General features: G+C 46.6%; 1 long non-coding RNA gene across 1 annotated transcript; it reads right to left on the bottom strand.

Annotated features, from left to right (window-relative positions):
- Window positions 1–6,883: 6,883 nt before the first annotated feature.
- Window positions 6,884–12,166, bottom strand: LOC128122122 (uncharacterized). The gene is made up of 2 exons (XR_008222343.1): window positions 11,465–12,166; window positions 6,884–8,297 (listed from the first exon to the last, which is right to left on the bottom strand). It is a non-coding gene; the product is annotated as an uncharacterized LOC128122122 (long non-coding RNA).
- Between the last annotated feature and the right edge of the window lie 4,923 nt (window positions 12,167–17,089).

Here is a 17,089-nt window from a genome sequence, read left to right as displayed (position 1 = left end):
TTGCCATTGTAATATCATAACCCCATTGAATGCCAAAATGACAACTGGTAACGCTTGGTAATATCTGTATGAAAACAATGACATTTCATATTTAAAACTTGGCATCAGCAAACTTTGAGGAGGGGGGAAAAAGACTTGGATTTAAATGTGAATCAGACTTTTCTGAAATTTGCTCTTTGGCTGTGCTCAGTTCCTTAAAGCCTTCAGGGCTGACCAAGGGAAGACGATTCATAATTAAGACTTACTTTTCAACCTCTTTGTGCTTGAGACAGAGCCAATTAGTTACCTAGGGTTGAATCCATCCTGGTTTCAGCTGAGCTGTCTGGATGCGTGTGAGCATGTGTGTTTTTCATGGACAGTAAATAAACACACCATGCTGTTGGCTTCAGAAGGACACTGAAGGCCTAAACTCTTGACTGCTTCCAAGAACCAGCACAATGGAGGAAATTGGGTTCGTGGATATTCATGGATAGTTAACAAGATGTGTTTAAGATGGAAATAGAGAATTCTCCTCTAACACGGGCCAGAAATCTTTTGATCAATGTCAATGCTGCTACAGTGAGCAACAGCATTAAATATGTAATTGCTATGGGCCTGACATTCTTCTGAGGGGGGCTAATTTAAAGTCATTTAATTCTCACAACCTTCTACAGAGGGTATTGATATCATCATGGAGAAGAACTCTGAAGCAAGGAATGGTCAGGGCATTTGCTATGGTCACATCAGGGAAGAAGAAGGAGAAGGGGAAGGGAAAGAGGAAGAAGAAGAAGAAGAAGAAGAAGAAGAAGAAGAAGAAGAAGAAGAAGAAGAAGAGGAGGAGGAGGAGGAGGAGGAGGAGGAGGAGGAGGAGGAGGAGGAGGAGGAGGAGGAGGAGGGGAGGAGGAAGAAGGAGGAGGAGGAAGAAGAGGAGGAGGCGGGAATAATAATAATAATAATAATAATAATAATAATAATAATAATAATTGAGATAGGAGGCCAGGAAGCCTGCTTCCAGACTCCATGTCATTCCTTACTTACTACAGAGCCCTTCCACATGACCCTTTTGATAACAGATTTGGATGTACACATCAGGAATTTATTTACCAGCTGGTTTACCTTTTTAAATAATGCTCCTCTGTGAGAAGGGGATTAGACAAGGAATTTGTATCCATTATAGAAATTTGGGGTGGGGGGAATAAAAGCACCAAGAAGAAAATGAGATTTCCTAGTAATCCGAGAGACGAGCATTGGGAGCATCTGGTGTGTGTGTGTGTGTGTGTGTGTGCGTGCGCGCGCGCGCTTCTATCACTTTGTTCTCTAGCAGTGACTGCATGCACTTGCGGTTCTGCTGGGAATGCATCCATGTGGGGGAGAGGACCAAACCGCAGCTACTTCTCTTATTCTTGGTTCAACCGAAAGTCAAGTCTGAGGTCAGATGTCAGAAGCAGAACCACAGCATCTCCCCCTTGGTTTCCACAAGTAGTTTTGATACAGACTTACTTTGAAGACAAGAGGAACCAGGGGACTAACTCTCAGTCACCACGTAGTCAGCTGCTTTACCCTTCTTCTGTCGATGTAGTCAAGGGCTTAGAGTCACCATCCACACCGAGGGAGCTCACAGAAGGAATTTTTTAGTCCCTTCCTTTCTAGCTTTACAAACTTTCATTTCATTTCTCAGGAGATAGGAGGGCCAGCTATGGATGCCTGTCATCCAAGGGAATGGAGAACATTGACAGTCATAAGGGAGTACGGACAATGTGGGCACACACGTAGGACAGGCCACAGGCATGGTGGTCACATTCACTATTTAGTAAAAGGGAATCTGAACTCCCCGGCTGTGCTTGTATCACAGCTCTAGACAAAAGAAGCGAACTGCCTAAAAGTCACTGGCAGCTGGGTGGAGACCCTTCTGCATGGGTCTATGTGATGGAATGAGAGGACGAGATGGGAGGAACTTGGTGGGTACTTAGTGATGGCTGGTGAATATGCTCTCCATCAACTGCACAGGGACTGTCAATGGTTTTCCTGAGTATTACAGTGTGGTGCAGAGCTTCACCTGCCAGAGCTAGAAGGAATAGAGTGTGGAATCCACTTGAGTAGATACTGAATCTCTTATAGGTCTACAGTTTCTAAGACAGAGAGGTATTAAGCAAAGGGGAGGGAAAATCCAAGGATTGTGGTAGCCACTAGGGAAATGAATGATGAAAGTCATCTCTAATTGCCAAGATACTAAACTTTTCTGGATGACGGAGTCCCGGGGCATGGATCCCATGGCAACATTCATCTAAGAACTTAGGAGCACTCTTCTCTATCCAGTACCCTCTTAACCACTAAGAATATAATGCGAACAAAACTGACACGATTCCTGCTCCCTGGGACAACTTAAAGCAAATCCTCAGGGCTGAGAGGCCATTGTGAATTCCTTGCAGTTCTGTAAAAGAGGAAATGGAGATTAAAGATTTTAAGTGACTTGCATAAGAGCTCAGCTAATGAACGGATGCGTATTCTGATTCCTAAAGGCCTAAAGTCAAGGCTGTGCTTGTGGGTCCTGATTCTGTGGAGGGAGGAGGTTGGCTCCAGTGTGATGCCCTGGGAAGGCACAGGCTCCAACTCTACCTCAGTCTCAGGGCAGAAGAGTTTGTTATTTGCTGTTTAACCCAAACCCTGATACTCCTTTCCATCAGCCTTTTTTTGTATGGCAGTTTTTCTCAACTGGAAGGAGGGGTAAGCACAAGAACCCCAGTGCCCCAATAAACCCTATAACCTCTATGTTGTGCTCAGGAATGGAAAACTGAATTAATAATCTCAGCAAAGTGAACAAAGTTAGACAATCTTGGTTTATAAAATACACAAAGCGTGGCTGACCCCGGGATTGCTCAGCCCTTCCCCACCTTTTGGTCACAGGGTCTTGTGATGTTAAGGTAACACTGTCCTACTGGATTATACCCTCAGACCTCTGGCCCTCTTCCTAAGGGTCTATGGCATGTCTGCCTTAGTCTTCACACCTGGAAATCTGCAGCTCCCACGCAACACAAGCTCTAAAGCATGCATTAACAAATTGCTTTTTGCTTCTTGCTCTGTATCCCACAGTAAGATTGTTTTCCTCCTTGCCTCTTCTTTGACATAGTTCTGGAAATATTGGTACAAAGAGCTGTTTCCTGTGTTGACACAGCTTGAATCGGCGCTGGTAGACCTCTGGGGGGCTTACTCTCCTTTAAAAGGCACTCCAAGCTCATCTGAGAAAGCGCTTCATGCAGGAGCTAAAAGTGGTTCTGGTAGTGGCTGGTGGGAAAATGTTAGCTTGTTTTTTTTCTGTCTCTGTGACAAAATAACTAAGATAAGTGACTTAAAAGAAAGGTTTGAGTCACAGTCTCAGATGCTGCAGTCCATGATCAATTGATCCTGATACTTTAACCCTATAGCAGCTCTGTGTGTCATGGCTGCAGCATGTGGCAAGAGGAGAAAGCTCAGCTAGAAGTCAAGAGAGAAAAGGGGCTGAGCTCTCAATACCTCCTCAAAGGATCTGTCCCCACCCCACCTCCACCCCCAGTGAACCAATTTCCTTTTAACAGGATCTGCTTCCCATAGGTTTTATCACCTTCCGATAGCACCACAGGCTAAGGAGCAACTTTTTAATACACGGACCCTTGGGAGAATAGATTTAAACCAGCAGAACTCTTCTTATCTCAAGAGCGTAACTCATCCCAACTGTGATGTTGGCGAGCCTGGTAAAGACAATACAAAAGTGAAGATCCATGAACTCATCAAGAGTGGAAAGCTATTGTAGAATGAAATCTGTCATTTATCGTCTCTGGATCCTGAGGGAAGGAGTAGAGAATGTGGATCCTTCTCATAGAGTGCTCTGGTTGTTAGATTCCCACAGAGCTTAGGATAGCCTTCGACACTTGGTGAAGTGGTGGAATGAACAAAGGCATGGGTTATCTGATTTTTTATATACTTTAAACATTTTTTGAGATTATACTCTAATTACATTTCTCCCTTTCCTTCCCCTTTCTCCTTCCAAATCCCCCCATACACCCTCCCCCATTGTCCTTCAAATTCATGGCCTCTTTTTTTTTCATTAATTGTTATTGCATTCTTACGTGTATAACCTGCTCTTAAGGAATGAACCAGTTACTGTGAAGTTCAGCTTCATATAACCCCAAACTCATCCTCCCCACCTGTAAAGGCAAGGTCTGTGTTTGCTTTCATTGAAAAGTTGTCCTAGGCTAGACCCTGAGTGTCCAGGTTTTCCCATCTTTCTGCTCCACTGTCTAGTACTGTTTTCTGCCTTTAGCTTTCTAGCCTGAAGCCCACATGGAGCTCCCATTCCATCCTTCAAGTCTGAGGGTCCAGTATCAAGGAGGAAAAGATGAGGTACCACATCCTACACAGCTTGGTCCTGAAAAGCTGACTGGGCCAATAACAGAGTGAAGAAAGGACAAACCCACAGATACGTGTACAGAAAAGCTAGGATCAAGTGGGCTGTGCTCTCTCTGAAGGGACATACCTAATACACAAGCCAGAACCACAGCTTTTATTATGTACAACAAAGCTGGTCTCATTTGGAGGTCTTAGGAAGCAGGCAGTCTAAGGTTGCAGCCATCTGGGAGAAGGAAGCCATGCTTGCTAGGTTTTGCACACAATGGTCAATGGTTCAGAAAAGAAAATCTTGCACACACACACTGTCATTGTTCACACTTAGACCTGAAGGAGGCTTTGCCATGACTTTGAGTTTCACCCTGGGGAAAGGCTTGGCTACTCCCATGAGTCTGAGGCTTTGGATCCTTGACATTGCTGTACCCATGTCAAACACTACACACTCACTTCTCAGGGCATCATCAACTCTTCTTAGAATTTCAGCTGCTCTTTACACAGTCACTCAGTGCTTACTGGGATCCCCAGAGTGAGTGTAAAAGAGAATCTCACAACTGTGGTACTTCCCTTTTAAAGAGTTCTCCCAGACCATCTAACAGCTTCTGTCCATGTTTCACTGGCCACCTTTTTGTCCAAGAACCTGTTGAATGTAGTTCATTTGGCCTGTTTCTCCATCCCCGGAAGAAACAGGTGGAGGTATGTATCACATATCAGTCAGGCAAGTAGTGACTTCTGCTGCTCAGAGTCCTTGGGAGACGAAGTGAAAAGTTAGGAAACAAAGCAAGTCAGCTCATACAGCATGCACACTGGACAGACCCCACTTTGGGAGAGGAATAGTAGAGAGAGGCTAGGCAAAGACTGATGTTTATGGCTATATGATAATTGGCCAAGTATCTCGTGTGTTTATCCTCTTGTCTTTGAAGTGGGATAATGTTGAAGTGACTCTAGAGAGTGGTGGGAATGCCTGATAGAGACAGATCTGCAGGCGTTTCCACATGGGAGGATGCTTCATGGCTGTAGATTCCAACGGTTCCCAGCAGCCGACACCATAGTCCACGCCCCTTCCTCTTGTTGGGCTTCACTGAGCTGTTTTCCTTTCTGGTCCTAGCACTATTTTAATTTGGCAGTCTTCACTTGTTTCATGGAGGAAGAGTCTCCCCACAAGGTGAGAGAGATAGGGCAAAGATTGTTTTTGCAGAATCCTAGGGACAATGACATTCAAAAAGCTCAAGTAGCCACCAGGGCCCCCAGAGGGTGACACGGAGGGCTGGAGAGATGACATAGTAAAGTCCTTGCCAGGCAAGCATGAGGACCTGAATTTGATGCCCAGAACTCATTTTGAAAAGCTCATTATCCTTGCTCTGGGGGAGGGAGGTTGGGGACAAGAGAATCCCTACAGCTTACTGGCCAGCCAGTCTAGCTAATCAGAAAGCTCCAGAGTCAATGAGAGAAACTGTCTCAAAAGAATAAGGTTGGGAGATACCAAAAAAGACTCCTGACTTGGACCTCTGACCTCCACATGTATTACATGTGCACATTATACACATTTACACACACTTCAATGTGTCATACACCAGACACACTTATGTACATAACCCTCCCCCCCCCCCCCCCCCCCCCCCCCCCCCCCCCCGACCAACAAACGAAGTGATACAGGGCCAGAATAATTCCAATATCCCTGGCCTGTAGGATGAAGTGGGTGACTGATATTGTTAACCTGGGTATGAAGGGAGAGAACAGGACAGGTGTGGAAAGGGTAGTGAATTCTCTTTAGGACATGTAAAGGGCTGGTGGCATAGCCCAGCAGGTGGGACCATGTAAAAGCTGGCTTCTTTCATTTAGCAAACTTTGACTGGGTACTCTCCAGGTGTTGAAGATGCTTCATTCGTCACACCAAACAAAATCCCTGTCACAAGGAGGCATAGCCTGAGGCTGAGAGAACAACATAATGAACATAAGGAATGGCTAAATGTATGTGGAGTTCAAAACTTGCCGGGCTGGAGCTGTGTACTGGAAGTTTCTGTCCAGAGTTACTTGTAGTGTGAATCTTAGAAGGTCTTATTAATAAAAATGAACCCAGGGCCAGGTATTGGGGTGAATACTGGAAGATCAGAGAAGCAGAACAAGCCACAGCTAACCTCACCTCACCAATCCCTCAGCTGGTCTTGTTTCCTCAGAGTCCTTATCTGGAATGAATCTTAGCTGAACTGCTACTGAAAGCCTAAAAGCTTAACCAGCTCTAGTTCCTGGTCCTCACGCCTTATATACCTTTCTGCTTTCTGCCATCACTTCCTGGGATTAAAGGCCGTGAGTCATCATGCCTGGCTGTTTCCAGTGTGGCTCTAAACTTACAGAGATCTGGATGGATCTCTGCCTCCCAAGTAACAGGATTAAAGGTGTGTGTGCCACCATTTTCTGGCCTCTATATCTAGTGGCTGTTCTGTTCCCTGACCCCAGATAAGTTTATTAGGGTGCACAATATTTTGGGGAACACAATATCACCACACATCCAGTTAAATCAGAACCATTTGTTGAAGATGCTTTAATTTTTCCATTGTATATTTCTGACTTTTTTTTTTTAATAAAAAATCAGGTGTATCCAAAAGTGTGTGAATTTGTGTCTGTGTCTCTGATTTGATTCCATTAATCAACCTGTGTGTTTTTATGTCAATACCATGCAGTTTTTATTACTACAGCTTCATAATACAGCTTAAAATCAGGGATAGTAATACCTCTGGAAGTTTTTTCTTGTATAAGATTGTTTTAGCTGTCCTGGTTCTTTGCTTGTTTAAATAACACTGCAGTTACTGGGATGGGGCAGGCACAACATCTGGAGAGAGATTTCAGAATGATAGAGATCTCAAAGTCATATGTTTTGGGAGATTCTTCTGAAGTTAAAAGGCCTTAGGACACTCTGCTTTGGAGAGGTCAGAGGGTGAGTGGGAATGGGGAGGACACAGGTGCTCAGGGCCCAGAGAAAAGAGGATCTATTGGTTCAATACCTGAGCAAGCTCAGGAATGAGGGCCGTGAGCTCAGCTGTGTGTCTGCTGTGCTTCTCCATGGTCCCCTTGTGGAATCGTGAGGTTTGGGGTCTGGGCTCCGGGGAAGAATCCTGGCTCAGGAGCCCCGTGATAGTGTGCCTCTTAACACGTTACCCATTATTGTCTCCTCCCTGTCAACACAGGTGGGGTAGCGTCTACCCCACTGGCTATGGTGAGGATGCCAGCAGACCATGACATACACAAAACAGTGCATCTCACCCGCTACAACTATGGGTGTCACCCATGGGTGTCTTCCTTCAGTCCCCTGTAGCCCTGGGTTGAGATACACTTCCTCACAGAGGAGGAAGTCACGGGTGTCCCTGATTTTCAGGATGCAATAGGCATGGAGACTAGTCTGATACAGGATGAACAGAAAAATGGGAAAGGAGAAGTGACTTCAGCCCCGAAACACCCACGAATGTTTGAAAGATGGAGAAGTCAGACAATATGCACAAAACAGATCAAAAGAAGACCGTGCTCGTCTGCAAAGGCTGGAGTGTGACAGTGGAAGTGGCCAAAGGATAGTGGCTGTGCTCAAGAGAGCAGGTTGTGGCCTTGTGCCTGGTCCCTGGTCCTTTGCCACCCGAGAATTTGTGGTCCTGCTGCTACACACTCATCTGCCATAGGGCACTTCATCTTCACACATGTCCTTTCTCCGGAGCTTGATGGACTTGGACCAGCTCTTGCCCGGCTTCCAGACAGATACTGGCTCCTTGCTTCAGCTAAGCGTGCAAAACAAACAAATCCAGTCGCTGGGTGGTTGTAACCCAATGCTACAAAGTAGGTGGTTTTTAAACCACATTGTTTCTCAGACTTGAAGGCTGGAAGTTCAAGACAGGGGCTCTGGAGATTATGGCTGGCAAGGGCTCCTCCTTCCTTGGTAGGCTTCTTGCTCTCTCCTTGAATAGAGAAAGGGGAAGGCAGGTCTCTGGCATATCGTTCATGAGTGAACTAATCCTGTTCATGAGGCTCTGATCTCATGACCCAAAGATGTCATCTCCCAATACTATCCCTTTGTGGGAGCATGATCTCAACCTATACATTTGTGGGGACCTAGACATCGGTCCTGAGCACAGACCATGATGGCATGAAGGAGATTAGACAGCAGGGCCCGAGGGAGCGGAGGGTGGGGAGGGAGCGGAGGGTGGGGAGGATAAGCTCCATTTTCTCCATCCCTGCCTCACCTCTGCTTCTCCTGGCATCCAGCAGGGATTCAGAATGAGTCCGGACTAAAGGGACTTCGTGGTAAGAATTCTCCCTCCCCTCTCCTTCTACTGTGCTTCCAGGTAACAAAGGTCGTTACAGTAACTAGGGAGCAACACTTCCTAGAAGTCTGTGTTTGGCTTGTGTTGTCTACCCTTCGTTTGTTACACCAGAAGAAACTGAGGCATGCCTGCCTAGGTGACATGATGTACTAACTTGTAACCGATCTAGAACTCTTTCTGGAAAACTGGAAGGCTGTCAGGTCCAGAGGAACCATCTGGTTTTTCGAAGCCCTCCAGAAAGTCTCTCTGGGCTCAGACAACCTTGAACTTGCCCCTTCTCTTCTTACCTCACCTCCAAGGACCCTGACCTCCTTTTGTCTCTCAAGGTCATAGTACTTAGGAGGTTTGCCCAGGTAGAAGGAAAGGTCAGTGGGGGGTCAAGTAGAGCAAGCTCAAGTGCACCCTGTTAGGTTTTACAGATGCATTCTAGAAATTTGCATCCCCCCGCCACCCCAGTTCAATAGAATCTTTAAAAAAAAAAATAGAGGGAGTTATCGGTTAAAGGAGTTCAAACCTGCCCCTCTTTTATCTCATGAAGGATTCTTTTGTCATGCAAATAACGTCATCATCCTTCAAGTTGAGATTCTGTCTTGGCTTCCTTTAAGTGAGACACACCTCCATGGAGCAAAATGTGGGCATCATACTCTGCAGGATTTTCCACACAGGCTAGGGACCACCCTTCTGTCTTTGTTGCTGCACTGGCTTTGGTGCCCTTTGTTTATGGCAGCTATTATTTTGGCCACTGGAGGGCTCTCCAGCTAGCTGGAGAATTCCAGTTCCCGGAGCCCAGCCTGCATGCAGCTCACACCCAGATTTTTGAGCAAGCAGCATTTCAGCAAAAATCGGATTTAATTGGAAAAACAACAGTAGCGGTCGACATTCCTTTTATTTAGGAATTTAAGCATAAAAGAAACCTCTGTTTAAAAGAACGGGTTTGGGATTATGGGTTGTTTGGAGCTGGAAGGGAGGCGCTAAGCTTGTGTGTGCAGGGTGATCTTGCAGAATTCTGCCCAGCTTAGGAGAGTGGAGCTTGGAACAAAGGTTATTCCTCTCTGTGTGAGGAGAATCACATCAAGATGGATGGAGAAAAGTAGGGAACAAATTATTTTTATGTGAGGAAAAGAGCATCTTGGCTGGGACTAAACAAATGTTTGGGAGGTATGACACTTCACATGGAGGAGGGCACTGTCACCCCTGTTTTTTTTTTTTGTTTGTTTGTTTGTTTGTTTTTTACATTGCTGCTCTTCTTCCTCTCTCTGTCTTATTATTGGAACCTCTTTCAGAGATTTTGGTTTTTCTGATGTTGCTAAAAACATCCTCCATCTGAGTTCTGAGATGACAACACAGCGTAAGAAGTTTCATATCCTGATCTCTGTGCATCAAAACACAGACCTGTTGCAGAACCAGGTAGAAATAAGAAAAGAGGTCAAGAGACCAGAAAAGAAATATGAGACAGTAAGCACTAGGTTCCCTCTGTAAGAAAACAAAGACAATTCAACAAAACTCTCCGTACTAGACCAATATCAAGTCAGACTAAAAGGAAGTTTCATGTTCTAACGTTTTACAGCCCGAAACAAGAAAAGAACTTGACTGTCCTGGTGGGAAGGGCTCCCTGGGAACTGGCAATGTTCCAACACCAGACCTGAGTGCTGCAGGGCACAGGGGAGCCTGCAGGGCCCCAGCAATATAAGAACTTGGTACCACGGAAACAGATATGGTCAGTAGGGATAGAGCTACTCTGCTGAGGATGGGGTTGCTTTTGAGGAAATTTGTGCAACTGTAAAAATGAGGTGTCTTTTTCTGAAATCCCTTAGATAGTACACAGATTCCTGACCCATACAAAAGACAGCTAGCTCTTTCTATACTTGTTTGGGCAAGGGGTAGGAAAGCCAGATAGCCTCTGTTTCCCTTTTAGACCTGCAAGTTTGTAGGTTAGAAGACAGTCAGCCTGCACAGGCAGACTTACTTCGGGGAATGTTGCCTCAGAGCTGAGGGTGTGCTCAGCAGCCCAGTCTCAAAGGACACAGACGCCCCTGGCAAGCCTGCATCTGGGAAGGAAGAGAAGCTTGGGAATGGAGTCTGGGCCCCAGACCAGTTCTGACATGGAGCAGTGGGCTGCAACTGACAGTCCTCTGAGACTGTGCTCCGAGACGTGCTGAGGAGGGTGTGTGTAGAAGAGACTGGAGGCCAGGGCGGAAGGAGGCTGAGGGAAGGAGTTCTGCACAAAGACGACTGCCTTGAGAGCCAAGGTGGATTCCACGTCCTGTCCACATCTGTAATCTCCTCCTTGCCTCCCAGGTCCCAGATGCCATTGTGTGCAACACTGATTTGACACAGAGCACACATTTTCCCATGACGTATTTGATATATATATCATGACAAACAATTGTGCTGAGTGAGACCTGGTAGGCAAGCAATGAATAACTCGGGGAACACTGAAAAAAAAATACAAAACAAAACAAAAAAGCAAAAAACAAACAAACAAAAAAACCCGCTAAGGTGGCATGTCATGGCTGTCAGTGTGGCTTCTGTTCAGAGCTTGGATCCAGCACCAGCTTCTTGAGGTTGGGCGAATTACACATAAAGGGTGGACAAGCTCTGCCTGACCAGAATAGTATTCTCTGAATTCTGGAGCATTCTCAGACTTACTGTACAAAACCACCATACCAGGAAAGAGAGCTGGTTGGTGGAAGTGCAGGGCGGGAGCTGGGAAGTGGTTTCTTTGTTCTAGGAGATTTCAGCCGGCAGGAACCGCAAATTTTACTGTCTGCAAACCAAGAGCCCCTCCCCTCCCCCCTTACCTCTTTTCTTTCCAACCTGGGAATTCATTCGCTGCCTCCCTCGGCCTCTTCCTCTGCCCTAGAGCAGTCTCCAGGGACAGATCTTTTTGTTGAGAACATTTTGAGACAATTCAGAGTTGCAAAGTTCCCGGGACACAGCCAGAGTTGTCCTCTGAAGAGTATGGTCTCCCGGGCACAGACCCCCCCACCTGTTGATCTGTCCCTTCCCGGGGGTGAGCAACCTGCATTGTGCCCGGGACACACGCGTTTCCCGCGTAGGCTCGGCAGATGGCGCTCGTGAGCAAAGCCATCTCGGTCCCTTCCCTGCCCCTCCCCACCGTCGGGGCCTCGCTGGGCTAAAGCAAAAACAGATGTTTTCATCATTTCTGGATCTGGCACGTGACTTGCAGTTCAGCAATGTGCCGACAGAACCCAGAGTTGTGCGTTTCCTTCATCCCCCGCAAAATAAAACATTCTTTCTTAAATGAGCCTTCCTCTAAGTGAGCCGGCGACACACGATCCCCTTTTAGTACAAGGGTTGTGTGCTTAACGGAGCTCCGACTAGTCGCGAGTGCCCTACTAGCCAAGCCTGGCACTATAATTGGGAAATGGTCCTTTTTCAGAGAAGACAGTGAGCAGTCAGACTGGCTATCTTTATCTTAAGGGCTGGGGACAGGCGCTAGCCTTTTAAAATAGCCCTGGTCTGGCTGGCGAGGAACCTGTCTTGCGTGGGTGCAGAGGGGTCGCGAACAAAACAGGAAGGCCGGGGCGGCGCGCCCTGTTCCCCGCGCCCACGGCAGGTGGCAGCATTGGCCCGAGCTGGCCTCTGTCTCTGGCCAGGCCCCAAAGCGGGGAGGAGGGGGGGAGCGGGGGGGGGGGGCGGCTTTTACTTTCGGTGGCCTCAAAATTATTAGTTCCAGATGAGTTCTTGCGATTGTAATATTTGGTTTAACCCAATAGGCCCGATTGCGTCAGTGCACGCTCACATACAGCCGTCTGAAGTCTAACCAGACATCAGAGGCATGTTTCAAGGGTGTCAACATTCCTCGTCCTTTGAAAGAATTAAAACAGAAACGCAAACGGAGGCTGATTTATCCCCAGAGGAAAGGGGGGTTGAACAGGCATGGGGCTAGGGTGCCACGAGGGAGTGAACGGGGAGATTCAGGAGGGAGTCAACAGTTGAACTTTGTCGAAGCCTGCTAGAGTAGAATTGGATTTATTTATCGAGCTAGGCAGGGACCTCTGGGTTCTTTGAAGGTTAGGGCCAATAAGCTGAACTCGTTTGTGAAAGACAAGCGGCCTGGAGTCCTGTAGACTGCTATTGTCAGGCGCAGAACACGCTAGGCCTCTGTTTAACCCTTGGCCTGGCTGCTCCTGCCAGAGCCAGACACAGGCTCCTGACAGCTTTCGGGGATTTCTGAACCTCCGTCAAGGATGCAAACTGTTTCCTAAGGACAGCAGCCCACGCCCCAGAGGACCTCTTGAAAAGATGAGGCCTCCAGCAGACTTTGCTGAGTGGACGCGCTGGAGTGATCATATGTCTTGTAAACAGCTCTGTCACAGTGTCACACGCCTCACAGGGACACTGGGAACCCACTCTAGTGGCCTCGGTTTTACAGGTATTATTCCACAGAGTTAAAAGACTCTGAGCCCAGGGTCACTAGCTAAATCTGCCAATGCAGCCCCAAATCCAGCTCCATCCGCCAGAGGGGAAAGGGTGCCTGGCCTGCCTCGGCTGGAATGACTTGACCTCAGTTAAAAAGATCTGGTCTTTGCTATGCAGCCCCCATCCACCCATGTTCTCCGTCTGTGCTCAAATTCTTCAAGTAACTCGCTCGAGGAAGCTTGGAAGACTCCCGCTAGCCAATTCCAGGGAGCCTGCCGGCTTCCCTGCAGGTCTCTGGCTCGACACAGTTCTGATCAAAAGCCAGCACCCGTCTGGCAGATGCTTCAAGTCCTGCATGTGGAGAGCTGGTGGTGGCTGGCTGGGATCGGAATCTGCCAGGCAGGCAGGCTGAGCGGCCATCTTGTTCTTTTTCCCACCTCAGTGGTCGCCCAGCTCTGTGAATCGAGCATGGGAAAAAAAAAAAAAAAAATGGTGGTGAGTGAACATCTCCAGAATGTTGCGATCTTGGCTTCCCGGTATCTTCCATTCTCTCTGGAAAACGCATGCAGTATGCTGCCTCTGCAGCCACTGTACGGTAATAACGGTGCTCAGGCTGGGGTGAGGAGGAGGGAATGAGCTAGTTTGGAGACGCAGGAGCACACTGCTAGCGACGCTCCTTGGGATGGTGGAAGGATTCCAGTGTACTTTTCTGCCGGCTCACTCACTTGATTCCTGTCTGAGAATCCGCTTTTAAAATTCTTACCGTACCCAGGTTCCCGGTCCTGCCTGCTTAAGATCAGTTTGAACCATTGCGCTCACCCACACGAGCAATGCCCAAATTCCTGAGGATCAGAAGTTCAAGGGCATCCTCGGCTACTTAATAGATTCAAGGTCGGCTTAGGCTCCAAGTGACCCTATAGGGGGTGGGGGCAAAAAGCCAACACACACACACACACACACACACACACACACACACACACACACACAGATACACACACACAGAGATACACACACACACACACACAGATACACACACATACACAACACACACACACACACACACACACACACACACACACACACACACACACACACGCCTCCCACTCAGAGCTGCTTCCATCACAGTGGAAAAGGAATGGGTTAAAAACCCACAGCTGTAAGGCTCCTCATAAGGTGTTTGTCATAGACAGACAGAAGTTTATTTTTATTTTTATTCTTATTTTAAGTAACTGCGATTTAATTCTAGCCCAACTTCCTCTGCTTTACCAAGTTCCTAAGAGTTAAGCAGCTCAGGCAAGGTCATACAAGTTCAAGTCCATGCCTGGACTCTCTGTGTAAGTCTCTGGCTCCTCAGAAACAGCTAAAGCTTTCTTTCCCTTGTCCGTACTCTGACTGAGTCTGCCCCTTCCCTTTGCTTAATGAAGCCCTTCAATAGCTGCCTTACCTGTGCTGCTATTGTCTGTGAGAAATTAGGGGGAAATCACTACAGTTCTGGAGGGCTTTAAACAAATGCCCACGTCCAGAAAGTTGGATGAGAATTACCCTGTACCCCCGATTTCTCTAATTTATCAGTTATGGTTGCAAAAGGACTTCAGTGCCCATACATGGTCACCATGGTGGTATTTGCCCTGTAGTGATCTGTTTTTATGGAACACAGCCCTAGAAAAGTTCAGTTTAGCGTGAAGTAGGTGATTGTAGAGGATAGTAGCAGGCATCCCATCTCCTAGCTTGGTGAGGCAGTTGCCCTTATTCTCACTGCCTTCCCCTAAGGCTCTTCTAGGTCAGTGGTTCTCAACCTTCCTAATGCTGCGATCATTTAATACAGTTCCTCATGTTGTGGTGACCCCCCCACCATAAAATTATTTCATTGCTACTTCATAACTATACTTTTGCTACTGTTATGAACTGTAATATAAATATCTGATATGCAACCCTTAAAGGGGTCATGACCCATAGGTTGAGAACCACTGCTCTAGCTGATAGCGATAACTGTCTTTCTCCATTGGAGGCAGCCGGCATCTTCAGAAATCATTCATGCTTCCTGGTCCAGGAAACTTTACTGGCTCATCCCTGTTTCTGGTAGTAGGTTTTCCTGGAGTTCTTTAAGATTTTTGACACCCAAAGGTTGAGGAAACATTTGGCCATCTTAATGTCTTAATAAAAGCAAAAATGGACCAACTAACACAATGTATCAGTTTGATTGCATCTCCAATCTAAAGAGGGAAGGTTACGATAGACATCTCTGACACAATTGTGGAACTTGTCGATCCCAGGAGATGGGCGATAATAGATTTGAGAAAATGGCTGTGGTTTTATAGGAAGAAGTCCATATGCTGAAGTATTCAGGGCTGAGTATCAGGGTGCTTGCTTGCAACTCAGTTGCAAATGATTCAGAAAAAAAAAAAAGTAGTAAACTTACCGGAAGGTCAGCAGTTGGCGAACCAAGGATGTGTATATCCAAAGTTCACCAGGTACTAACTCAGCTCTTGGCAGATGACACCTTTGTAGTCAAAAGGCTAGGCAAGCAGAATGTGCCCCTGTCTGCAGATAGCTTACCACAATCATCACTTATCAAACAGATTCCGAAGCATTGTGTTTAATCGAAGTCAGGAGAGAAGCTTGGCCAGTGGGGACCTTGAAGAAATCTTAAGAATGGTTCCTTTTCCCTGGGGCATTGGTAATATGAGAGGAACCCTTCCAATATGGACTAGTATTTGGACTAGAGAGAGAGAGAAAAAAAAAGCACAGTTAGCTGGGTGATGGCGGCATGCACCTTTAATCCCAGCACCTGGGAGATAGAGGTGAGTGGATCTAGGACAACCAGGGCTATACAGAGAAATTCTCAAAAAATCAAAAATAAAATAAAAATAAAAAATAAAGAGACAAATGCACAGTTTTAATCAGAAGAAGGCAAGGCATTTGGGACAAAAATAAGTTAAAGAATCAGAGACTACTTGGGGAGCAAAGATGAGCCCCATGTGTGTAAATGTGGAGGCGAATGTGCTGGGATGGAAATTAGGTTGGTGTCTGGGAACAGGTAGCCTTGAATGCCAGACGAAGAGTATTGTGAAGAGGCACATGGAATGATCAACACTCAATTCCATGGAATTTTCTTTGCCGGAAACTCCTGCCCATATTTCAAAATCAGCACACTTGATACCTCTCCAAGGTTCCCCAGCATCTACCCAGTAGGATTATTCAGCTGTGTCTTTTCTGTTTCTGTTCTTGAGCTCATTCACACTCATTGCTGATGTCACAGGACATCCACAAGGCCAGTCACAACAGTTGGCTCTGAGCAGTGTTCTGAGAATCAACTACCACAATTCCATTCTCTGATCCTTTCTGCTTTTCCATGCCCTCCGCTTGACAACTCAGCTCCCACACTTGCCTCAGGCTCTGCTTTGGACCAACCATTGGTCACGGGGTTCTTTGCTTCATGGTAGTTTGCTTTGTTAGTGTCCTGGCTGTAGAGCCACAGGTAAGAAGAGTCTTGGCTTCTGCTCAGTCTCTACTGGGAATTCACATCAGCTAAATGTTGTCAGTGAGACTTCACCAGTGTAGAAATAGTGTTCCCCTCTGTTCTCTGAGAACTTTGTGCTTATATTTTTGCTGTATCATTTAGTATCTTCTGTTATGTCTTAGTTAGGGTTTCTAGTACTGTGAAGAGACACCATGACCATGGCAACTCCTATAAAGGGAAACATTTAATTGGGTGGCTTACAGTTTCCGAGGTCTATTCCATTATCATCATGGTGGGAAACAGACATGATGATGGAGAAGTAGCTGAGAGTCTTACATCTTGACTCACAGGCAACAGGAAGTGATCTGTCTCACTGGGCATGGCTTGAGCATATATGAGACCTCAAAGCCTGCCTCCACAATGACACACTTTCTCCAATGAGGCCACACCTCCTAATAGTGCCATTCCCTTTGGGGACCATTTTCTTTCAAACCACCACATGTCATGACCACTTGTCTTGTTCATTTTGCCTACTTGTTTATGACACTGTCACTGCAGTAGTCAGCTCTAAGTCTCCAGG

Source organism: Peromyscus californicus, unplaced genomic scaffold (genome assembly GCF_007827085.1).
Source record: "Peromyscus californicus insignis strain IS unplaced genomic scaffold, ASM782708v3 Scaffold_11__1_contigs__length_118956290, whole genome shotgun sequence".
Classification (NCBI taxonomy): Eukaryota; Metazoa; Chordata; class Mammalia; order Rodentia; family Cricetidae; genus Peromyscus; species Peromyscus californicus.
This window is presented reverse-complemented; position numbering and strand designations above follow the sequence as displayed.